The following is a 27,051-nucleotide window of genomic DNA, read 5'->3' on the forward strand; positions in this document are numbered from 1 at the left end:
GTACTTTGCAATGAGTATATATGGATTTGAGCTACTTAAAAAAAAAAAAAAAAAAAAAAAAAAAAAAAAAAAAAAAACTTTACTTTCGATCGCCAGTTGAAGAGAAAAAAGTATAGTGTTCGTTAAAAATAAAATAAAAATAGAGATTTGAACGGATTTACGTGTTTTCGTGTCTCCTACATGCCGAAAAAGTAATTTTTGACTATGAGCATAACTCATTTGTTCTGAAAAAATACACAAGGGACAGGTTACTTTTATGGGTGGGATTTTTCGTATGATTTTTTTTTTTTTTTTTTTTTTTTTTTTTTTTAGAAACGACTCAGGCGTCTTTGTCCACAGTTCGTAAATAACTGTTTCATTAATAACTCGATGACTCAGGCAGGGGCGTGGGGGCCCAAGCCATCAGAGGGCTCTAAATCGTGAAGTAAGACGTAGAGAAGGGGCCCCCACTCCAAGCTGTCTGCGGGAGGGCCCCCAAGCCTGTACTTACGCCACACTCAGGATAAACGATGTCTCATGAAAAAAAAAAAAAAGAGAGGGGGGAATTTTTTTTGACTATTTTTTCAGAAACAACAGTAGCAATTTTGTCCATATTACATAATATGTTTCATTAACATTTGTTCAGTGTAGCTTAAGCCATTTCTTGTGAAAAAATCCACTAGTGTTACTTTAGTTTTGGGAAATGAGTTCTTTTAAGACGAAGTTTTCCGAAAACACCTGTTATAACTGCATTCATATCTTATGAATAAATATTTCAGTAATAGCTGAAGGGTGTGATGATTTAATTTAAGATTGGGAGCTAAAAAGTTTAGTGTGGTGGCCCGTACCTTTCATTTTATACTGATAACTATAGCAGTGGAAATTCGAGGGATTTGGAAGTTGTTCAGGAATTAGACGTCGTAAGATCAAGGAGATCTTAAACTAGGATATCAGGATCTCGGATATGAACCCAAGATATTCTGAGAAGTTACCTGCTGACCTCATTCGTTAGTTTATTATATAAGACCATAGGCGGCGCCAGGATTTTGCAGGCAAGAATTTGGGTGGAGGCTAGAATGGGACAACACATCCTAACTTTGTTGCCAGAACGCTCTGTACTATTGAACCTTTTAGGATCTCAAAAATAATCCCTATGTTTTACTTTAAAATAGAAAAAAAAAAAAAACTAGAAAATCATTGAAAGATAGCAAATAACTTATGAAAGAGTTAAGAAGTCCCTCAAATATATCCAAACATAGGAAACAAGAAATATACAAAATAGAAAGGATTATTACAGGAAATCTGAAAATCGACGTTAATGTGGGTGCAGCTGCACCCACTGCACCCACTGTGGGCCCGCCTATGTATAAAATAAAAATAAATTAGCTATACCTCTTACAATTATGTCATAGGTTCAAGAAAATGAATCAATAATGAAAATGAACGTTGTGAAAGAATTGGTGGAATGAGAATTTGGAAGGAAACAGGATAATTCCGGGAAAACCCCAGACATGATGCTTACTATCACAAACTCACATGGCCTGGGATCGAACTAGACCTCATGAACCAGAGGCGAGCGTTCTAATGCATAGCCACCATGCTCCTTGCATAGGATAGAAAAAACATGAAACTGGTATTCATTTGTAGGCTGGTGTACAGAGTTGAACATAAATATTTATAATCGTATGTACGAGAATGTTTTGATGAGAATGGTTACTTCTTTTGAGAAACTAGGAGCTCCCTCTGGGCGAAGCAGTTAGCTTACGAGCCTTTGGCATGAAGATTCGTGTTCGATTTCCGGCGGGAGCTCATGTGGTGCGGACCCCACATTAAGCTGTAGCTCCATGTCTCATATAGCCTCGCTGTTGAAAGAGACGTTAAACTCAAAAATCAAATCAAGTGTTGAAAAACTCCGCAATTGAAACACAAGAAAAAAATTCAAATTAGTAACTTATTTAATGTTATTCATGTTGGTAGTCAAAGCTAAGATTAATTCATTGAGACTGATTTGAAGCTTCATACTTTACAATGGCAAAACAAACGTGAAACAAAAGTTTAGGGTATCCTAAACATAAGTTATGAAACGGAATGGTTGAGTTTTATCAGATCTTTGTTTTCTACTAAGAAATGTAGCATGGTTCTTCATCCATCTTGACTCTGGAACTATTAAATAATCAATACTTTTCTGACCAGAGTACTTATTTATTCAAACTAAAATAATTTATGCCAGTTAACGTCTAATAAAGATAACATTAAGTTATTGAAACTTTTACAATTTATTTTAATTTTAATTAAGTATATACTCAGGCCAGAAAAGTATTAATTATAGCATTGCTATGCTGTTTCATAATAAAAATAGCTGATTTGAAGTTCGGGCTCCCTTTCAGTACTGATTATTTCTTTCTTTCTTTCTTTCTTTCTTTTTTTTTTTTGAGACGGAGAGACAGCTTTACATGAAATCCGATCTATGTAAGTTTCCACTGGGAATCGAACTCTGGTCTCCCTCCTCTAATTATTAGCCACAAGGAAACTCCATGATGTCATATAGTTATATATGGATTATTTGCGATCTCAAAATAATATGATCAAGTGGTTATCACTCTTGCCCCTACTTAGGCGAGTGGTTAAGCACGTGGTCCCGTGTTCGATTCTCTGTGCAGGGTATTTGCTTAGGGTCCCACTTTAAGCAGTAGATACCGTTTCATCATATTGCCTCGGTGCTGTAAAGTGACGTTAAACTCCAGTCAAATCAACCGATTCCATAGTTGTTCCTATGTCCGCTAAATATTAGTAGCCTTTTCCTTTTTGTTTTACAATATTTTTATTAAATACTAGCAAAATACCCGTTCTTCGCACGGGGAGAATAAGTTTCGTTTTGAACATAAAGGGCTGAATTAGGATTTAAACGGCATCGAAAGTGTTCACTGTTCATCTCAGCGACCCCGAAAACTGTTAATTCGACACAAATATCGGTCATTTTCGACCATTTTAAAATATTTCCCTCTTCCCTTTCCCCTAACTTGCACCGTTCAAGTGAAATGATAAAAAAACACTTCAGGCCAGAACCTCTTCTATGATGAACATTTGATCGAGATCGGTCGGGTGGTTCAAGAGTTGTCACAATCACTTTCATTTTTATATAGTATATATATATATATATATATATATATATATATATATATATATATATATATATATATATATATAGGTATAGATAGATAAAATAAGGCGATTATTTCTTCGAATGCGTGTAATGATTATTATAAATAATAATATACCGAAGGTTTAGGATATCTCCTGTTTTAATCTAGTTCTCGGGAATCCATGTAGCGCGCATAAGTACTACGGGTGTTATAATTTACTATCAACTGAACCTAACACCATGAATTTCCAGTAGGTTTGTAATATGGCGAGGTATGAGCTATACAAATTCGTAAATGGTGTGAAATAAGTTTCTCTGTAAACAAGAGAACTTTCTACCTATAAAAGCTGGGGGTTCAAATTTGGTATATAGGTACTTTAGGTCAATACCGAGATCCAATAATCGAACCATCCATCCAGGGTCACTGTCAAGGTCAAAAGGTCAAATTGTTGAAAAATTAAAATCTATAAAAAGAGACCTACACGTTACAGTGATCGTAAAAAGGATATGTGTAAGCAAATGACGCACACTTACTAGCACAAAATACAAACACCCATGGGTCACATTGAAGAGTAGGAAAATTATTTTTTTTCTAGGAAATCTATTTGTGCTTTTTTTTTTTTTTAAGTGCCAAATATTAATAACGGTTTACAATACCATAAAGACAACGGATGATTTTCAAGTTAACAAATATATATTCACTAAGGAATATAAAAGCATCACGCTAACAGTTATATCGTGCCACTACAAATTTATGTTTTTATTTGGAGACGACACTGATACATCTGGTTATCAACTAGTGAGAAAGGTATTTCGTGACCAGTAGCTAAAGAAAGTTGTGAAAAGGACCCAATATATCCCACAATCTGTTGCGTTATATTGCCATCTATGTTTGTATAAGAGCTGACCGAGTTGAAGGACAGATACTCCTAGTCTTGCTCTATGATACAATTTGTGAATTAATTACTTGACTATCTTTCATTTTTACATGTTTCATTTTTGAAAATGTGTTAAAAAAAAAAAGTCATATCTCCTGCTATGATTTTAATGGGGTTTGAACCTATCATAGGAACCTCACCATCCTCATTCCACGAGCGCCTAGTATATAGACGTGGGAAGCCATTGTCTGGATTGTGATTGTATCCGCGTGGACTGTCGCCTTGAATAGATGTTCGGCAAAGAATAAAATTCACGGAACAATTTTTCGTATTTTTTACCGTGATGTTCGTAACTCGGATGACATTTATGTAGAATTGGTGACATCGGTTGAGAGATCATGCGAGGCTGTTGGGAGGAAGAAGTGAGGGCTGTGTTGCTCTATTGATTGTTGTTGTAGTCCGTGACAGCTGTTGTTTCCACCTGTGAGAAGTTCTACTGTTAACTAGATAATTGTTAGCTTTACGATTCAATTGCTTTCAATAACAGCGACCTTAGAGTGTGAGGACAGTTGTTGCTGGAGGTTGATGTATGTAATTTTCTGCTGTTTGCTATCGTATAAATCTTTTCTGAGAGATTTGCTAGAACCTGTTGAATAATTCATTGTTTAACCTTCAAAAGTCTGGAGCATGTGATCAGTTTTATGGCGTGGCAGTGAAGGCGGTGCGTGTCGCATTTGGGATGATTTTTCGGTGGATGAAGATTGAATAAATCAACTGCGATATTGCACTGGAACATGAAACCTCATTTGTCATGCCATTAGAGAGAGAAGAGACTGAGAAAATTATCCAAATAGAACCAACATATAGCTCGATTATTGCGATTCTCAATTTATCGCGGTCTGTACAATTTTATACCAATAGTGGCTGCTGTCAAGGGAAGCTGTTAGTAAAAAAAATGTTATCTTTACAAAGTAAAGGCAAAACGTATCCAATGAATTGATTCCTGTATAGATTACGTTTGTATAGTCAGCGACAAAAGTTCTATACATTTCATGAAATTATTTTCGTAAATAACTTCAGAATGGAAGGATAATTTGAGTACAGTTTTCAGTAAATTAAAAACAATGTAATTTTCTTTACTTTCCAGTCATACCATCATTATTCCCAAAATAAATGTTACCAGACGGAAACAACTTTTGTCACTGACTGTACATTAGGTAAGGTTTTTCTTTCAGGTTGTAGGGAAAACATTTTAATTGTTACCGATGCGTTTTCCCTCAATAGCCTCGATTATATATATATATAAAAAATCAATTATTGTGTTAGAAATTCGAATTATTGTGGTCGCGAAATGTAGCCCACTATTTACAGTATATACATCTAAAATTATATTTAGTTTGAGTCGCCACCATTTTGGTAGCTTCGTTTTTATCTAACGAGTACAAGTGAAATTGAAAGTTCGTGAAAATAAAAGTTAAAATATAATATTGTTTCTTCAAAGGTGCCTGTTTTTTTTTTTTAATTAATTGACATGTTTAAGAGCTTTCTTCGTTTACCCCTAATATAAAATTTAATTAATTTATTTTAAATATCTTTGGGAATGACCATCCATTTTACACGCATAGTTTGTCTCGATATTTGCCATATTTTTCGTGGAAACAATAACTGTGTGAAGCGAGGTGTTCATTTATATGCAAGTGATGGGAACAAATAGCCTCGATATTGATGTTATTATTAAATCTCAATCAATCAATGCAATGTATTCCAGCATAATAAGAACTATAAGTTATTATTGTCAGTGAACGACATACTTTTTAGCCAAAAAAAAAAAAAAAAAAAAAATATATATATATATATATATATATATATATATATATATATATATATATATATATATATATTTCTCGATTTCCTTAAACTACGCATGAAAATGTATCAAGTGTCTCATTTTGTCCAGCTTGATGCAGGGCCGGCTCTACCGCATATATGCAACGCGGTAAGTTTTGAGGGGCGGCAAAATCTGTCATAACTATATTATTTAAAATAAATGTTTCTTGTGCGAAACAAGAGTTCATAATGATGGTAGTTAAATTTACTGAGCTGACCTATTTGAATACTACGTTCTTAAATCGTGTTTAGCTCGCATTGCTGTAACGTCACATGGACAGTGCTAAAGCAAATGATCAAACAAATCTCAGCATAAATTACTCGATTGTTATCAAATACAAGAACTCAATTTTTGAACAGTAGCGAACACCTGTTCCATTTAATTAGTTATCACAGATTTGATATGAAAGCTACTCTCGTCATTGTCACAAACAACTTCCTTATCGTTGAAGGTGGAAGCGTTTTTTTTTTTTTTTTAATTAACAGATGTAGAAGGAAATTCAAGAAATAAAGATAAAAAAAACCTAATTGCACTGGAATTGCAAACTGATAGACTGAGATTGAAGCTCGATGTTGAATTCTATAAAATGATTACCATCTTTCATCTGCAGGTGTATTTGCTTTATCTTTCACTAATATAACAGATTATTATTTAAAGAATAAAACAGACACAACGAGATTGTATTTGTAATGTTTAGGCCTTTCCGAGTGTGAGTCCGCTTTCCCCTCCCCTTCATTGTTCATGATGAGGTAGCATTCTTAAAATCGTGGCTTTTAAGATTTGTTCTTTCTGGAGAAAGGGGGCCGCTAATTGCGTAGAGCCGGCCCTGACCTGATGTGATTTATTCGATTGATATCTGTCTCATTCTTAAACAATATTATAATTAAACAAAAATTAAAGTTTTAACACTTAATCTTAACTTTGGGTTATTTCTCTTTACTGTCTGTCATCTTAATAATCCCATAATAAGCTTGCGGAGGGAATACTTATCTACCAGTTTTATCTGATAGGTAGCGTGGATATCGTGCAGTATCATTTTTTAATTTACAAAAAAATCCGTTTATCTCGAATCTCGAAAACTACGCATTAGGATTTATACTGATACCTATAATTTTGTTCAGTTTAGCTGCTATATGTCTCATTTTTGGACAATTCTTTCCGCTAAACGATATTAATTTCGTAGTAATTCTAACATGAAACGCATTTAGAAATAGATCTCGTATCAAAATGTGCGTTTTAATTTCTCTTATTATAATTTCATCTCCTCACTTTCCACCTGTTGCTTAGGGGCAGAAATACTATATTTGCCAACAAGCCCAACCACAAGTGATACATTTTTGCTCTGCAGAAAGTGTCAGATGCTTCACATCCCATGTGGGTCTTTTTGTGTTTGTAATGGACAGCTCGGAGGCAACAGAAAACCAGAAATATATTGTTGAATATGTAGGTGAAGTTCAACGGTTTAATAAGTGGGTCGATGCTAAACCCTAAAGGCTGCTCTTTTTTTTTCTGTCTTTCTTTTGCTTCTGTTCGGCTGTTCTGTTATTGTATAGAACCTGTAATACATCGTCAAATCACTTTTCCATTCGTTTGCAGGTAAATTGACTTCGAGGGCAGCAGGCTGGTTGGTAGCTTTGGTAATTCACTTTCTGTCGTGACTGGGCTGAACTTGCACATAACATAAAAAAGAGCTTTCTGTGTGGAAATGCAGTTTCGTATACTCTCTTGCCTGTCACAACTTTTCAGTACAAATTTCCTATAATAGCTGGTCATTTTGGGGAATATAAGCGGACCATTCAGCTTCGTAATAAAACTTTCTTCAAACTGTTTCTCGTTTTTCAGTCTTTTTTTCAAATACGCATTTAAATGTTTTAAAAGCCACTTTGAGAAGCATCTGTTTAATATTCAGGTCGGGAAAGTTCACGACTACAGCCGTCAGGTGAGAGAAAACCAAATGAAAAGTTGAATAAATGGAAACTGAAATGTTTGTGGTGTAAACAACTCATCGGTAAGGTTTTCTCATATTTCAAGTACGTGTGACCTACAACCAAATCGTTCAACGTTCTCAACGTATATAATGACACTTTTAATAGTGGAAAACTTTTTTTTTTTTTTTTTTTTTTTTTTTGTAAAAGAAATCCTTCCAATAATTATTTATGTATAGTTTGTGAACAGAATATGCGAAGCTCTCCCTGCTGGTGTAGTATCTAGCGCGCGCTCGCCTTTTCTGCACGGGGATCAGGGTTTGATTACCGATGAGGAAAATTAGAATTCGAACACAGTACGCTGGTTCGGATTGCACCTTAAACTATAGGTCCGCATATCACGTAGCCTCGGTGCTGACAGGGCCACTCAAGTCCCGTAAACAAGAACAAAATTCGAGCTTGTATGTAAATTGGTGTGTAATGTATGTGGTCCCACCAGGTTTGATTCCTAAGGGGCAGACAATTTTAGATGTTCATCCAGGATTCGAAGCTGCTGGGGCTTATTGGCACTGAACTCCGGTCTACAAAGTAACGGGAGCTCATGTTCTAACGTAATAGGAAAAAAAAAAAATCTCAATGGTCATAATCTTCATAGGCTATATAATACCAAGAATTTTTGCTAGCTTAATGATGTAACTGAATGATGTATAGTAAGTGAGCGCACTCACTACCTTAATTTATTTTGTAGACTACATGTTTGAGAGTTAGCATCTGCTAGAGAGATCGCAATTACTATATCGGAATACTTTCCAGAGTGTTGTAATTCTAAAAGTTTTGGTAGATGTACACTCGATCATTTTCAAAGGTATAGCGTATACACAACTCCATATACTGTCATTCTTTCATAAATTTAAGGTGAGTGTACGCAAGTCTATAAAAATATTAGGTGAGTATACATATACACCGTATACACCTCATTACTTTTCAGCTCCCAAAATGATTGAAACTGACTAAATTTACTAGCGATGTACGTTTTATGTTGCTGATGAATCAAGTGATACGTTGACGTATGACGAATGTAGAACGTGTGATTTAAGAAAATTACGGCTGCAGTTGGTTCTGTAGAAAAACAGTTTAGATTAATGAAAGAGAAGGGCTTCGAACATAGTCTTCGGGAATAAAGTCAAATATTTAGATTGAAAAGAAGTCCCTAAACTTCCTAGGTCTTCAGCAACCAAAAAGATATGATCGACCAGTTGACACATGTTCAACAGTGATGCTTGTCAACAAATCAGCTCAGCAGCATTGGTATTTCTGGTTTTCTAGAGCGTATTTTACTGCCGTTTAATGCTAGTGATCCTCCAGTTATTCCTCAGTGCATTATGAAATGTTATTTTCACTGATTTTACCAAAGCGTTCGATTTAACTCACAAAGTAAGATCTTTCAATTTTTTTTAGCATCTGTTGTAAGTTGTTTTGGGCCATAAACAAGTAATCACAAGTAATCAGTGGTATTCAAAGAATGCATTTGAAGTAGTTTCGTTGTGACTTTTGGAATTCCTCAAGGATCCAACCGCGAGCCTCTATTCTTCAATGATCTCCCAGGCATAATTAACTCTAACAAGTAGAAAGGTTCGCGCGGTTATAAAAGGTTCGCATCCAAATATGTCTATATCCACACCCGCATCCGCAGGGGTAATGAGATAACAAATATGTTATCGTGTTCTATGACAATTAGAATTTCAAGAATAGTTCCTACTATAACAGTTGTAAATACCTTATTTTTAGCTTTGAGAATCCTATAATAACAATAAAATTCAAGCTAAACATCAACACTATCTTTTCCTATTGTAAGTCAACTCCAGCTAAATAATAATAATAATAATAATAATAATAATAATAATAATAATAATAATAATAAAAATGTAATAAAATTAACGCATATCCCCTACTTAGCTTAAGATCTCCTCAAAAGCAAATGTCTGTCAAGAAAATTGTCAGGCTGGTAATACCATATCTATCAATTAATTTTAGAATAAACTAGCTGAACCTGCGCTCTCTACACAGCGCATCATTCGCATATGAGCATAAATCTCCTTCTCATTCCTCACAACATCTGTACATGTCCCTTTACAGACACAAGTGAAAGACGTATTGATTAAAAAAAGTCAAGGGGTATCATAAAGGGGAGACTTTTCGATTATTTTTTCTCAATATCTCGCACAGTTTGCAAGATTTGAGCCTGCTTCCGGTTGGAGTTTCTAATAATGACCAGTGTTTTTTATTCTTCTTGAATGCAGTATGTAATAAGCAAATACATTACATACACAATTAATTATAATGTCAGTTATATATGGTGTTCATTGAGCAAAACACTACCCCCCCCCCAAAAGGCTCATCTTAGACTGGAGAAATGGTTATCCTTCCTTTTCCATTATTATTTGACCATGAAACAAACGCCTGAGACATATACAACCCCTATATACAACAGTGTGGTGTTGGAATGTATAATGCTTCGGATGTGATGCTTTTTTTTTTTTTTTTTAAATTTCAACACTGCCAATGCACCCGTAAAAATGTAATAAAGAAATAGTGGCCATGTTTTTTAAATATTCAATTAGAACTGGACAATCTACATGAAATTTGCAATCGATCAGTGAAAACGTAATCTTTCTAGAGCCCGTAGTTTCCGAGATTTCATTGTCGAAAGGATTGGCGACAAACATAAACGTAGTTTAAAAGAGCTCCAAAGATGGCAGCACAATTCATTTGCATTTATTTCGGAGAAGGCTTATTAAAGGCAAAGACTTTGAACAATAATTTAAAAGGATAAACTTTGTGAAAAATATTTCTTTAAGTAATTTATTTAAAGTACACTCTTTTAGAAATATTTGTCTTTGTTGTAAATGTGAAATCACAAATAACCGTAAATCAAAGATCTGAAAGCTAAGGTTATAGGTTAGAGCTCGGTCGCTCTTAATTATACTGAGATACGAAGCTGTAGTGCGCGTCACGCGAGTGCCTGTGCTCCTGACATCTTTTCGTGTTTTCGTGAAAATATAAACTGTTATTCCCCACATCTTAAATAAACATTGAAATAAACATTTATTACAGTGTTTGCGAACATTTAAGTGCTGTGACGAACTCTAGTGACTGTGAAAGTGCGGTGCAGTGTGCATGTTGCATGCGTAGCTAGCAGTAGAGTTGGTAGTTAGCAACAAAGCACGGCAGCACTATAACCGCCATTTCGACGAACAAGAACAGTTTTGTTCAGCAAGTTGCGTGGCCCCGAGACGACAGAAACCAAGAACCTGCTTCTGATTGGTCGGAGAGACGCAGGTGCGAGAGCCAATCAGAAGCCAGCATTCGCTAGCAGCACACACAAAAGAGCAGGACCATCGTCAACTAGCTCAGTTCACAGTTGCCCGCTGGAGCGGGAGCCCGGCTCATAGGCTGGGGAAAAATAAAAATTAGGTCCTGTTCCCATAAATAATAAAAGATCCCAGCAATACGGCTAAAAGAAAAACTGGCCGCTAGGAGCTCGTCCAATACGTTCCTAGACAGCGTTTAGACGTCAGCCAAGAAATGAAACAAAACACTCAGGTCGCCCCCCCCCCCAAGAAGCAGTGATCCACATACCAACCAAGTGCCTCCCGTCAGGAAACCACCCGCAGGACCGGAAACAAGCCTTGCGAAACAACTAAAAGCTATGAGTTTTAGTAACTTAGGCTCTGTTCAACGCCGCAGAACAACCCGTCAGGCTAAATTGGTTCCTATGAGTCTCGAGGAACTCCACGCCCTCACGGCTCAAACCACTTCTACCCCTCACATGAACGAAACAGCTGACAGTGCAACCGTCCACGCGGATGCCCCCCAGATCCAAGATCAGTCCATCGAGATGGCAGGGTCCAGTGATGAAGAATACGACCCTACCGATAGCGCAGGAGAGTTCCAACACCCCAAGAAGAAAGCGAAAAGAAGACCAGAAAGTAGCATTACGCCACCTGTTGAATTCAGGAACTCTTTCTCGGCGCTGGACACCACCAACGACCCATCCAACGCTGGGGGTGGTCAAACACCCACCGAATATGAAGAAGAAAATCCGGAGGACACCGTCCGCAGCAGGAAGATACCCCCCCTCTTCATATATGACGTCCAGAAAAGACATACTTTCATAAAAACGCTAACCGCAAACTGCAAGGATCCCTACAAAATTCTGCAACCGAGTGCATACATAAAAATCCACTGCACCACCTGGCGCGACTTTGAAATGATGGAAGCCTTCTGCATCCAGACCGGACAATCATTTGCCACAGAACTTCCGAAACAAACACGCCCAATCAAAGTAGTCATCCGGAAGATGCCACTCGACACTCCAACGGCTGACATACTACAGGACTTGAAGGACCAGGGGTTCACCCCAACCAATGTGGTCCAGATGAGGGGACGCAGTGACCCGTCTGGCAACAGGCCCCTGTTTCCGCTCTTCCTTGTTACTTTACCCAAGGACCCAACGAACAACAAGATTTACGATCTCAAGTACCTTCTTAGTTACAGAGTGGCAGTGGAACCCTACAAGGGTCAGTCAATTCTCCAATGCTACCGATGCCAACGAGTAGGGCACACCACGCAAACATGCAGGGCGACCCCTCGCTGCATCAAATGCGAAGAATCCCATCTCTCCACGGAATGTCCGAAGAAAACGAGGGACACTCCGGCAAAATGTTGTAACTGCGGAGGCGAACACCCCGCCAACTACATGGGCTGTCCCATGCTCAAGGCGGCCAAAGCCAAGAGGAAACAGCCAACCCAACCACCAGCTAAGTCGGACCCTCCCTCAAAATCTGATACCAGCCGCAGAAGAAACAACGCTACATCTTACGCAGGAGCAGTCACGCCGGAAGACAAGAACAACACCAACCAGAAAACCAGGAGGCCCCCCAACCAAGAAACAAAGAAAAATCAAACAACCCAGGACAACTCCCAATCCAGAGAAGAAGACACCGAGGACAAACGCACTGAACCATCATTGGCAGACACATTCAAAGAGATCCGAGAACTCTTCTCGGGCCTCAATCTTCGTTCAATGCTAGAAAAGCTGCGAGTAGGACTCCGGAAGGTGAAAGAAACGACAGACCCACTAAGCAAAATCACCATCATGTTTGAGGTAGTCGCGTCCATCCTTGACGATGGCACCGACTAAAAGAAGAATCAACAGACAAGTCAAAGTGCTGCACTGGAACGCAGAAGGAATCCAAAAGAAGAAGAACAACCTGGAGGACTTTCTCCGCAGAGAAGAAGTGGACATAGCCCTATTGTCAGAGACCTACCTAAAACCACACCTTACCCTAAAAATCCGCAACTACTCCACCATCCGTACCGACCGTCCCGACCGACCCCTTGGAGGAACAGCAATTCTAATCAAAAACAGTATCCCGTACGACCCTCTCCCTCTACCACCTCTACAATCCCTGGAAGCTACAGGGATCACCCTCCACTCAGCTAATGGACCGATAATAATAATAGCAGCCTACAAGCCTCACAACAACAACCTCAACGCAACAGATCTGCAAGCCCTGCGACAGCTAGGACACCGGATTCTACTAGGGGGAGACCTCAACAGTAAACATCCGGCGTGGAACTCCAATGTGTCAAACGCAAACGGAAGGATCCTCCACCACGCTCTCACCACCATAGACTTCACTCCCACGGCTCCAACGGAACCCACGCATTATCCCAGAAACGGCGGAATGCCTGATGTACTGGACATGGTACTGACAGCGAACCTGGCAATCCTAGGTGTACCTCAGGTTATCCACGGCCTCGACTCGGATCATCTACCCGTTCTACAAACGATCGCAATCAGCTACCACTTCACAACTCGAACCCTTCCAACTCTGCGCACAACAGACTGGGACCAGTACAGATCCTTGCTCAGCGACATGTTAGATCCACGCCGGATAATTGAAACAACGGAAGACATAGAGGCCACCACTGCGTCCCTGACCGCAGCCATCAACTCAGCCATAGCCATCGCCTCAACCACCTCAACAACGACTCATCCATCACACCAGACCACTCCAGAAGAACGACGCACCTCAGCCTTGATCCACTTGAAGCGTTGGGCCCGGAAGCAGTGGCAACGTACCAGAATTCCCCAGTTCAAAACACTTTGGAACCACCTAGTATCCAGAGTCAGGAAAAGGCTCCTTCGAATCAAAATCAGAAACTGGAACCTCCACCTCCAGGAGCTAGATGCACCCAGCAGGCAATTCTGGAAGTTAGTGAAAAACATCACAAGACCAGAAGCAAACTCCAGAACACTCACACTTCAAACTCCACAAGGAACAATACACGAACCGGAAGAACAGGCAGAACTTTTCGCCCAGACCCTGGAAACCACCTTCCAGATCAACGCTACCAACACGCCAGCAACCACCACTGCAGCAGTACATAGATCCTACCACCTCTCCCGAATAGAAGACCCACCTCCTCCAGAAGCCCTCACAACACCGCGGGAGATACAAGCAATCATCAAGAGGATCAATGCACACCGGGCTCCAGGTCAAGACCGAGTGACGCCGCAAGCACTGAAGCACCTCCCGAGAAAGGCCCTGGTCCTACTCTGTAAGTTGTGCAACGCCATTATGAGAACCGGACACTACCCAGAAGCCTGGAAAGAAGCAAAAGTCATAATGCTGGCCAAACCAGGAAAGAAAAGATCAAACCCGGCCAACTACCGCCCTATCAGCCTGCTCTCGCATACCAGCAAGGTGTTTGAAAGAGTACTACAGAGCAGACTTCAGCAATTCATAGAAGATCATGACATCATCCCGGACCACCAGTTCGGCTTCAGGAAAGGACACTGCGCGGATCAGCAGCTGGTACGGGTGGTAGAGAAGATATGTGACAGATTCAACGAGGGAGGCCACACCTTGGGGCTTTTTCTCGACATAGAAAAAGCATTCGACAAGGTGTGGCACGAAGGCCTCTTTCACAAGATGATGCTCCAGGGCACTCCGCACTACCTTCTGAGAATCATCAAATCCTTTCTTCAAGGAAGAACCTTTCGTGTTGCCCATGCAGGACACCTAACACCCTCCAGACCTATCCTAGCAGGAGTCCCCCAAGGATCCTGCCTATCCCCAACCCTCTACGCCATGTACACGGCGGACATACCCACAACCCCCAACACAGCGGTAGCAACATTCGCAGACGACACGGCAATCTTTGCCAGCCATGGAAACATCAGATACGCTGAACTATACCTCAGACGACACGCCGAACTTCTCCACCGATGGTCTGAAGAGTGGAAGATCAAAGTCAGCGAACAGAAGACCTCAGTAGTAAACTTCACAAGAAACAGAAGAAGGGTTCACGTCAGAATCACCATGGCTGGAACACCCCTCCAGAACCGAGATGATGCCAAATACCTCGGAATAATACTGGACAGGAAACTTACATTTGCTCACCACATACATTCCATCGCCAAGGAAGCCAGTCAACGCCATCAAGCCTTGCTACCGCTTCTCCTCTCCCCATCCCTCACCCTGAAAACCAAACGCCATATATATCAGATGAGCATTCGTCCCATCCTGATGTATGCCCACCCTGCATGGCAACACGCAGCAAAAACGCACCTCAGCCAACTACAAGTCATCCAGAACAGAGTAGCCAGGGCTATCACTGGACACTCGAGAGACACTCGCCTCGAGCAAATACATGAAGATTTGGAACTCCCATTTCTACATGACTACAGAATTCACAGATCAGCCAACTTCTGGAGGACAATCAGAGCCTCACCACACCAACACATAGCCACCATAGGAACGGCCAACCGAAGAAGACGAACTTACAAGATGCCGCACCCCTAAAACGCACAACCACTAAACTGACATAGGAACAGCAAAAGAGGAGCGCGACAGTTGCGTCCTCTCTCACAACAAATACGCACGCAAAACAAACGACAGTCAACAACACAAATGGAAGGCAAGGGCCCAAGCCCGGTACTTAAATCAACCACAAAAACCGCCAAGAAATCTCTGCTCTGCTCTCTGCTCTTAATTATTATTGTAGCATTTTAATAGATAGATTCATTTTGTTTGTTAATCCTCTACCTTTAAATTGTCGCTCTTATCTGCAGTGTAGTAGACAGATTGAGAATATCTGCAATAAGAAAAGCTCTGTCGTTTAAGGTTTGTCATGTGTTTTTCACAAGCAACTTACTGATGAGGCAACGTGTACTATCTTTCACAAGTTTATAACATCATAAAGGAGATAAAAACACTGAAAAAAATGGTAATAAAAATAAATCTTTGTATCCCCCATTTTTTTAAAGAAACAAAGAAATAAATGTTAGTGATTGACTCCGGAATTGTTACGCCATGCAAGTCGTGTTAACGAATGTACTGGCGATAATTTCATTGCTGTCTTCTTCTTTTTTCTTGCGCGGGAGTTGTTAACATGTTGTTAAGTGACGAAATGAACAAGAGCTGAAGAACGACTGTAACTCAGTTCTACAAAGCAAGGTGTTAGCGTGATGCAGCTTTTGCTATTACCTTCTTCTTCGAACAAGTGTTGGTGCAATGGAGTGCAAGTAATGTACACCCGTCTTTACATTTCCTCCATGTAAGGGAATCTACCACTCTTACTTAACTGAGTATGTGTTTTCATTTGGGAGTGACCCACATCCCACAGAAAATGAAATGGGCTGTTTTATAGCTATGTTGTTTGTTGTTTTTCCCATATTTTGCTCACCTGTCCCAATATTTGCGTGTATATGAATTCTTGTTTAGAAAGGAGAAGCTGTTATTTTACATTCAAAGAAGCTTTGTTTAATAACAACATATGTGGAAGAATATTTAATTTTGCATTAATTGACTTTCGTATGTCTCCCACTCTTTTCTTCTAGTGTTGAAGTTTTCACTTTGTCCCGTCATTGTTTGCTTTTTTTTGAAGCAATGAATAAAAAGAGAGAGTTGAGGGGAAGAAACCGATTAGCCATGCATTTAGTAAGTGGCCGTATCTTATTCAGATTTCGTTGCAATGCTTTTCTCCTTGGTTCGGATCAATCATTCAAATTTTGAATATTTATTCGATAGTAGAGATGTTAGTTGGGTCTGAAGTTAAGTTTGCTTGAACGTAAGTTAAAGTTTTTGATATCTCTGATAAATAGCAATAGCATGAACCAAACAGTGTGGGACTGCCAATTAGATAAGTCAGAAAACAAGCAATTTCTTGCAAGCATCATTCTCTTCTCTCTCTCATATAGGCGCGGATGCAAGGGGGCTATAGGGACTATAGCCCCCTCCTTGACGCTCAGGTATACACTGAATAAAATAGGCTTAAATCCTGCTTTACACTGGATAAAGCGGCAAACTATGGTTTAGCCCCTCCCTTGATCATATCCTGGATCCGCCACTATATATATATATATATAAATGTATGAGTAAGGGGGCAGGGTGGTTCAGTGGTAGTGATAGAGCGTTCACCTCTTGTATGTGGGGTCCGTGATTCGATCCCAGTTCGCGCCAAATGAGCTTTATGGTGGACAAACACCGTGTTCGGGGATTTTCTTGGGGTTCTACCGTTTCCTGCCACTTTATTTATTCCATCATGGTATTCATTTCTCGTCATCACCGTCTCCTTTAGCCTAGCCGACATAAGCGTGGGGCGTAAAACTGAAATATTTCATTTCATTTAAATTTACGAGTGAGGATTCGGATATGTTGGGAAGTAATATTGTATGTAGGCCAAGAAGGCAAGCTGAAAATCTAGGAGACAACCTTGCTAACCTGAATGAGACTTGGGCTTGCCATTCTCAGTTATATAGAGCTTGAACTCACTAGCATAGATGGGACTCGCAGTTGTTTTCTTCAGTTGATGAGCTGGCTCTCTAATCTGGATGGGACTCGTTCTTGTCGTTCCCATTTATAGACCTTGCTTTCACTAACTGGGTGGAACTCTTAATTGTTTTCTTTGTTTGTAGTGCACGCACTCTAACTTGGATGGAACTCATGCTCTAACTTGAGTGGGACTGGTGCTTGTCGTCTTCAGTGTAGAGCTCGCGTTTTAACTTGAATGGGACTCGCACTTGCCTTCCTCAGTTGTAGAGATCGGTCTTCCTAATCTACATGGGACTCTTGCTTGCTGATTTCAAAGGACAGTAGTCCAAGAAGAGCGGTTAGCGTACGCGCCTTTGGCGTGAAAGACCCGGGTTCATTCCCTGCGGGAATTCAGGTGATTCGAATCCTACGTTAATCTGTAGATCCACGTGTCATATATTCTCGCTGCTGAAAGGGACGTTAAACGCAAAATCAGTTAAATTAAACATCGAAAACATTTAACTTCCGGAAAATTATCATATGATGCGCTGAATGACAAATATATCAATATGTTTGTAGATACGTGTTTTGGGTTAGGGATTCGTTAATGCGGTTGTCTTTTGTTGTTTGGCGTCCCGTTTCAGCACCGAGATTGTATGGGACGTAGATTACAGTTTAAGATGTTCAAATATTTGTTCTTTTACCATGACCACGCTTATGAAAGGCGCACACGCTAGCCACTAGACAAGCTGGGAAGATTGAACGCGATTGTTGTTGGTCAGGGTGTAATGATATGAAAAGCTATGTATTGTTAATCCGTTAGCGTGATGTCTTTATTTGTACGTGGAATTTACTAAATCCGCTCTTTTCTTTTGGGCTAAAAACGGATGCTCATTATGCAGCACTCTGAGATGAGGGTGAGTGAAGAAAGTGTCTGTGGCTACGAGTCATAGTGAAAATGTATTTGTTGAAGAACTGACAGAAACTGATGAATTGCTGATTCATCTGATGGACTGCACAACTGATGGCGTTTCATGTTGTTTTCCCCGATCATTGCTCTGTAGAACCTCACTTTCACTTCTTTTGCAAAGAAACTAAGAAGCCTCCCATTGCTTTGTGACAGGAACGCTGTTTGTTAGTCATTTCCATAGGACGATGACTGCTCTAACAATGATTAAGGTTTCTAACTGTAAACACGGTGAGTGCTAATCAACAACCAATGTCATATGAATATTCTTCTTTTCTGTCTTGAGATATGAACGTTGGAATTAAATACCGATGACTTGTTAGTATTTCATGGTTCAGGGATTAGTCTAAATCGATTTGCTGTCATTTTCTCCTCACATTTTTTTCTTAGTATAATACATATTTACTTTATTAAGAAGTCATTGCTCCTGTGAGTAGGATCCAGACTTAATTCCAGTAGAAATCTATGGTAATTTTGATCCAAGAAGACAGGGCGTTTAATTAACAGTATGACTGTAACGATGTAGATGTTCAGGATATTTAGTTATTATTTTAACAGCTACAGAGAGGGAGAAGGTTAATTTGGGAGTTATAACCGAGATAGCATCTATTACGCAACACATTGAGCATGTGGTAAAGTACCGACCTTTTGCGTGTGGATTCTGGTTTGATCTCATGCTATACGAGTTCATAGTTGATAACATCATACCCATGTTGCTTCCCCCTTTTCCCTGGGAACATGTGCCCTTGTCCTGCGTGGCATAACCATGACAGGTTAATTAAAGATTTAATTTTAATTTCATTTGACCAAGAGTTCATCCTGCTCGTAACAAAAGGGCGTATCTCAATAATGAAACGACAAAAAGTCATCTCAAGATACGCTCCTTCGTTGCGAGACAGGTTCGTCACTCATGAAATACACCTATCACTCAATGGCGTGGGAGACCCGGGTTCGATTCCCGGCGGGAGCTCATGTGGTTCGGATTCCACGTTAATCAGTAGGTCCACGTCTCATTTAGCCTCACTCCTGATAGGGACGCTAAACTACAATCAACTCAACCTATTGCTCAAGAAGCTGTGCCTCAGCTAATAAACGCCATTGAGACACGTAATTTGCACCATCTTGTAGAGCTTAACAAGTAGGTTATAGGGATAGTCATTTCAGTTTTGGTAATTTTTGAGATACGACCCTGTGTCACGAGAGGGACGAGTCATTGTGAACTCCGTTTCGCTTCATATAGGGAACTGCTTTTGCTCAAGTTTCTATTGAAAAAGAAATATACTTTTAAAAAATATGGAGAATATCCTGTCCTGTGCTGGAAATGACTCATTTTCCTTAGATATTGAGAAACAATTGAAATCTCCTTGTACTAAGAAACCTCAAATTATTTATAAGACTTCGCCTTCCGATTTGTTTTCTTTTCTTTTCTTTTCTTTTTCTTTAATAGCTGTAAAATGTTCTTCTGGGTTTAGACTATTTGACACTCAAGTATATTTCAGTAAAGGTTTTGCAGTGAGTTCAGTAATGCTTATATACAGTGTTGCAATTACGAAATGAGACTGGGTCTGTGAAAAATAAATGAAAACGAGTGGAATAAATAAATAAATATCGAAGTGGGAACATCCTTTATCCACATACGTTGTGTACTACCCAATTAGACATGGGATAACTTTTGAGAGGTCTGGTCTGTAATGGTGTTGAAGGTAGTCGTCATTGCTAACTAAATGCTGGAAGCAATTAAAAGAAACTCTTCAGTGATGCTTCTAAATTGGCGAAAACGGAAGTAATCACAGGGAGACAATAAAATGTTGAACTAAAATATTGTCCAAAGTTATATATACAGGGCGGACCATTTATCTTGATAAGCCTTTGTAGCTAAAAGGAATAAACTAAGGGATAAAAGCTTTTAACTAAGGGATAAAAACTTCTGAAATTGTGTGCCATCAAATATCGGCAGGGGACATTGTTTGGGATATTCTGTGATACCACCGGGTTAAAAATATTTGTCAATCTAATATATACTTGATTTTTTAAAATGCATACTTTAGATCTATAAATAATAGGAAAACATAATAAAACACTAGTCATACAGTGTTCCAAAGTAAGGATGCTACACTATCAAACATCCAAATTTTGCTGCCCTCTAGAACAGTAATAACAAATGAGACGGGGCCAGTGGACATCCAAAATATTTTAAGTATCTTATACCGTGATATTGCCGATTTCGAATGAATAGGAACAAAGTTACAAGGGACTGAAAATTTTTACTTTTTTCGAAAGTATTTGTTTCGAAAAACTACGTAGATAAGTACCTCGTCCAAATACATAGATGGTTTCCAATAAAGATGAAGATCACAGTGCCGTTTACAGCTATTTGATATAGGGATGCGCACTAGACTAGTCGAGACAGAATTTTCCTGACAAAATTCGACACGAGACACAGCTCTTCCAATAGAAAAATATACATTTTTCGAGTCGATACATCACTTTTACAGCACATTTTCGAGACGAGACAGTCTCAAATCTTGTCTCTTGCGCATCCCTAATTTGATATCTCAAACCATTCTAGAGATACGGTAAAACCGGTTAAAGTTTGCAAGACTGCTTCAAGTTATGAAATTTCGAGAAGGTATTGTAATTACACCTACCAAAGAGTTTTGTTCTAAACTATAGAACCAAAGTAGATAAAAAGAATTGTTTGAGAAAGTTCCCAAAAATACGCCATTTTAAGTACTATATCAAATGTTACATTTTTTTCATATCTCCCGAATGGTTTGATATATCAAATTGCCGTAAACAACATTATGATCTTTATGTTTATTTTGAAACCAATGTACTGATCCGATCTGATACTTATCTAAACACTTTTTTCGAAATAAAGCCCTTTGAAAAATTCAAATTTTCAATTCCTTGCAACTTTGTTTCTACGTGTTCGAAATACGTCATAGGATGATAGTAGTATTCGATATTAGTAGTATCTTGGATATGCATTACTCCATCCATTTCACTACGTTATTACTGTTGTAGAACCCTCCATTTTTTTTTTTTAATGTTTGTGATATTCGAGCGCCCTTATTGTGCAACACTGCATGATAACAGTAGTATTGTATGTTTTCTTTTATGTGTATATTTAAAATATGTGCTGTATAAATAAGTACCTGACGGAGTGCGATTACAGAAAATACAACTACGTTGATTTGGCAACACTGTTAACCTTGTGGTATCACAGAATATGTTATTGTCACACTGACGATATTTACATGTTACGAAACTTCAGCGCTTTTTGTCCATTAGTTTAAAAGTTGCAAGTGCATTCAACATAAATGGTCCACATATAATATAATCACTCGATACATCCCATCAGTCTGAACAAAATGACGTCGAATGCAAGTTCCTTGAAAGTTGAGAGAAATGAATTTTTGTGGCGCTAAAAGTGTCGTTCGTTACCTATCTGATGTAGATGGTAGTTTTTATTTCGCTGAAATAGGTTATTTCTTTAGTTTTTATTTTGCTCAAATAGATTATCTTTTTATGTACTGTATGTAAACAATATACACTCAATACTATTTAACACCTATTATTGTTTTCTCGTACAAGATTCTAAACAGTGACTCCTGCTTTCATTTACGCAGAGAAGGTTATTATTCTTCGATTGAACCAATTTTGAAATACGTGAAAAAAATGGGGCGAAATTGATGAGCAGTCTTTAGGGTACCATCGCTGCATTCACTTAGTACAGAAAAATCGTGAAAAAGCCATATCGGAATGATTGGCCATGGAGTTCGAACCCGGTGCATCTCGATTATGAAACGAGATTTTGTCACTGTCTTAGGACGGTTCTTAATGCACTGACGAAGAGCAAGTGAGATTATAACGATTATAACGGCACTTGCACTACAAGAAGATAAACTATTAGTGTTTGGTAGAAATATGAGGATGTAAAAGATTCAGTTAAGATTGAAATATATTCCTAGAAATTTCAATTATTTTTCTGTCGAGATGAAAGGGCAAAGGTTTTGTTGATGGAGCTGTTTAGTATTCTGTATTGAAGAAAGCGATGTTGTCAAGTAAATTATCTTTTCAATAATTTATCTCACATCTCTTGACTGACTTCGGATTATAGTTACTTAGTAACGGTAACTGTTATCGTAGACGCCTGCGCCAAGGGAACATCCGCCTTCACCTCCATTTTCTTTGTACTAACTTCTGTTAAGTACGTGATATAAATAACTTGGTCCGTATTAGTAAGTATTTGTATTTATCGTAATATTCCTCTCTGTCTGATATAATAATGAAATTTTGGTGTGTAAAATATGATTGTTTTTAGTAATCATTGCTTTCTGAATAGTTAAGATTTTTGTGATGTATTATTTGAGTGTGTAGGCCACTGTGCTTCGAAAAGCCTAACCTGTAATTGAGGAGTTTGATGCAATAAGGGCGTAAGTCTGAAACATGCAGTTGGAGAAAAACTATGTTGAAAATTTTAAGTAGTGTGTTTTTCTTACATAAAACAATGTAATATGCAACATTTTATTCCGATATTTAATCGAAATGTTACCAGGAGGCTAAAGCCACAAATGCGTTTGATGCAAAAAGGTTGTAAACTCGCTTACGCCCTTATTACATCAAACTCCTCAGTTTTCAAGTAGATGGTCTGTAACATCATAGTTTGTTTCCCCAATTCTCCCAGACCAAACGAACAAACAAAAAACCAAACTGAGAAACTTGTTTTTGAGAGAGGACGTGTTGTCAGGCAGACAAGAATTTAATGGTAGAATCTATAATAGTGTAGGTACGACATTTGGGGCTCCTTGATTACTCGTCCACTGGCTACTTCCCTACATCATTCACCCTTCTTTCTTTCTTGTAGCTCCTTTGTTTCGACAACGTACATCGGGCAGTTAAAAATGACTGCTTCAGCTGTTTTTCTGAGCTGTTACAATTAATTAAATTATTGCCTCCGTAATACGAACTCTCTTGAATTCGATTAACTTGGAATATGAACGAAAAATTACAGGAAATTCGGCCCGGAATACGAATATTGCTTTGAATTCCGAATGTCCAGTACGCTTTTAGTGTGTATTTATCCTTACGTTTCCCTTGCGTTTTGGCCTCCCATACGCTTTGTTGTTCAATTCGTTGTTGACACTTATCAATTTAATTAAATCACATAAAATGTGCAACTAAACCAGATTAATATAACGCTGGACGACCTTCCGCCCTGAAAACAACTCTGATACGACATGAATGCAGTCATAGAGGTTGTTAATGCTGCGTACAAAGCATGACAGGAGAACGAAGCGCCGGATGAGTCTTCCCAAAACGGACTACAGATGTTCAGATATGTTTAGGTCAGCGGATTACGTAGGCCAGTGGAAGTGTTCAACTTAACTCTAATATTCCTCAAACAACGCCACCATCGTTCCAGCTGTGTGAATGGGCGCATTATCCTTGAATATGGCGTCATTACCCGGAAACAACATTTGAACTACATTTTGCTCTTAAATTGGCGACATAATCATGGCCAATCGTGCAACAGACAAGCGTAATCATAAGACGTTCTGAAAACCAAGATATTGCGATCTACACTATCACAGAGCCGCTATCATGTGTCACGGTTAGGCTTATATACTGTGAATTACATGCTCCTACAGCCAAACCATTCCCTCAATTCCTTCTGGGTTCATTTTTGTTGTCAGTGAGTATATGTATATATTGAAATTCTGTAGAGAAGGCATACGCCATACTGTAGACGTATTAATGATATTTTTAAAAGTACTGTTGGATGTTCCTTTTTCATACAGGACGATTAAGTTAATAATTATCTGGGTGGATTCATGTTTGATTCAGTTTCGGTTTTTCATCTTCAACGCAGAACACTAATCTTACAAAAACTTTGTTAGGTTCAACGTATCCTTTTTGTTTTGTTGAAAAGCTTATGCACATGCAAGAAATTTCACGTAAGAACAGTACATCTGACAATGCATATGATTGACATCATTTGTAAAATTAAGTTACCTTGCAGTCGTGTCATCTGCACAAATGCATCAGACGCGTGAGCTAATATAATCAAAGGCTGTACTATGTGTAATACCCTTGAGATTAGACAAACCTGCCAAACATGTTGACCTGGCGGGTTTTATACGTATCAGGCATTTTGATTTGAAGCCAAGTATCGAGGAATGACAAGCTGGGTTTTCGTATCTCCGGTATTTTTCTGCTTTGAAAGAAGGCAATTTTTATCCTGTGTTAGGTAGATTTTTATCCTTTCGTCTAGTATAAGGAATTATCTTCCTTAGTTTGATAGTTTTACTTTCATTAAAAAATATGAATGACATATATTCGATAAAATAATGTTCTTGGATATTAGCTGTGGGAAGAAAGTGCTTTCTGCACACTTTCCTTTGAAGTTTAGTTTTTTATATTTTGCATCCCCGTGGAATACATTATGAAGGACGGGATCTAACGTGGACTTCGAACCAAGACCAAAGCTTGAGTCCGATGTAATTGGCGGGTACGCTGATCGTCATACAAGATCAACGCTCACAGTATATACCGTTCCTCACCACACTATCCCGCATCCAAGAGAACTGATTATAGTACTACAACCAATATGTCCAACAGGCAGATTAATAGCATGTTGATATATTTTACTGCAATTGTAAATAATTGATATAGGATTCAGCTCTGAGTATTAGAGAAGGGAGCTTCGTTGCTCAGTGATAGAGTTCACTTCTGGGGATAGTCTCGTGTTCGAGTCTAGGTTATGTTAGTTTGTGGTAGCAAAGATTGCGTCCATGAATTTTCTGTCGTTTCGTCCTATAGTGTTAATGCCATCAATGTTGAATTTATCAGTGTCATAATACGAATTTGATTTCAGATTGCGTAATGTGCATCTTGATGGATGCTTTTGTTATTCTGGCTTCATTGCAGTGTAACAGCTCAACTAACGAATTCATGTACTCAACGAAAATGTGCATTTTATAGTTGTAGATGTAATTTCGGAGCGGAAATTGGAGAAAGAGAAAACAGGAATAATTGGTCTCAGATATCTAAAAGAAGTAAAAGAAAAAAGGAAAGAAGTGTTGCCAGGCAAGGGGATCTTACCAAGAAACAGCTTCTTGGAAGATGCTTTGTGCAGAGTATTGGGACTCGCATGTATAACAAAAGAAAATTCACAAAAATGTAAGGAAATTCCGAAAAATTAGCTAATCACAGAAAAATCGATGTAACACAATAGGCTTCTCGTGATTCCCATGAATGAAAATAAGGGTTTGGCAGCAAGGCCTAGAAACCTTAACTGGCTCATAGTATGATTTATAACTCGGGCGAAAGTAAAATTGCAGAGTAGCCACCTAGATCACGTTCGCTGCACGGGGTAACGCATCGAAAACGCATCCTTGAATAGCCACACGCTAAGAAGTCAAAACGTAAGAATTGTATTTCATTTTCATCCAGCAATCTGTTGTGTGTCACCTGCTTTTACTGTCTCCTAGAATATCCTGAAAACATTGCCTGAACAACCAGGTATATCCGTTAATAAATCAATTATTCTTCATTAGAATGATTGGAAATGAACATGGAGTGGTCTTTTCGAATGAACTCACACAAATAATTTATTTCAATGCGCTGTCCGTTGGTAGTCTCTCTGGTGTTTCCATATCCACTCAGTTTAATTTTAGGAGACCACTGTGGCCCAGTGGTAGAGCGTTCACCTCTGGTTTTATGGGGGTCCTTGATTCGATCCCAGCTCGCGCCAAGTGGACCTTATGATGTAATAACACCGTGTGCGTGGGTTTTTCGGGGTTCTCCCGTTTCCTCCCACTTACTTCTTCAACCATGTTATTCATTTCTCATCATCAGCGTCTCCTTTACTTAGCCGGCATAACGTGGGACATAAAACTTAGATTTCATTTCAATTTAAGACTGAGTACGATATTCAGTTGAGGAGTTTGATTCAATTAGGGCGTAAGTCTGAAACATACAGTTGGAGAAAAACGATCTTGAAAATTTTAGTGTTTTTCTTACATAAAACAATGTAATATGCAGCATTTTATTCCGATATTGAATTGAAATGTTATCAAGAGGCTAAACAAGCATGGCAAAAGCCACAAATGCATTTGATGCAAAAAGGGCGGAAACTCGCTTACACCCTTATTGCATAAACTCCTCATTATACCAATACTCGAATCAGGTGATTCATACTGTGACATACGCAGAATTTTGTTAAGAATGGGGGGGGGGGGGTTCAGGATTCCAAGTTTATATTATGTGCACATATCGTAATGCAGTAAATTTTATTTTTCCATAAAATTTTGCTCGAGGGATTTAAAACCCTGAACCCCTCCTTGTGTACGTCATTGCATACTCGTAACCAATAAAGATACGGGATATGTCACCTGTTGTGATAATATGTAATGTTTGTGATATTGAAGCTAGTAACATACA

At 38.8% G+C, this 27,051-nt stretch overlaps 1 protein-coding gene across 2 annotated transcripts in view; it reads left to right on the forward strand.

Moving 5' to 3' along the window:
* The window catches only part of LOC145678894 (coronin-2B-like), a 244,502-nt gene that overhangs the window by 64,816 nt on the left and 152,635 nt on the right, over positions 1 to 27,051 (forward strand). The gene's annotated exons all lie outside the window — the stretch shown is intronic.

Source organism: Thermobia domestica, chromosome 2 (assembly GCF_964235325.1).
Source record: "Thermobia domestica chromosome 2, izTheDome1.hap1.1, whole genome shotgun sequence".
Taxonomy (NCBI): Eukaryota; Metazoa; Arthropoda; class Insecta; order Zygentoma; family Lepismatidae; genus Thermobia; species Thermobia domestica.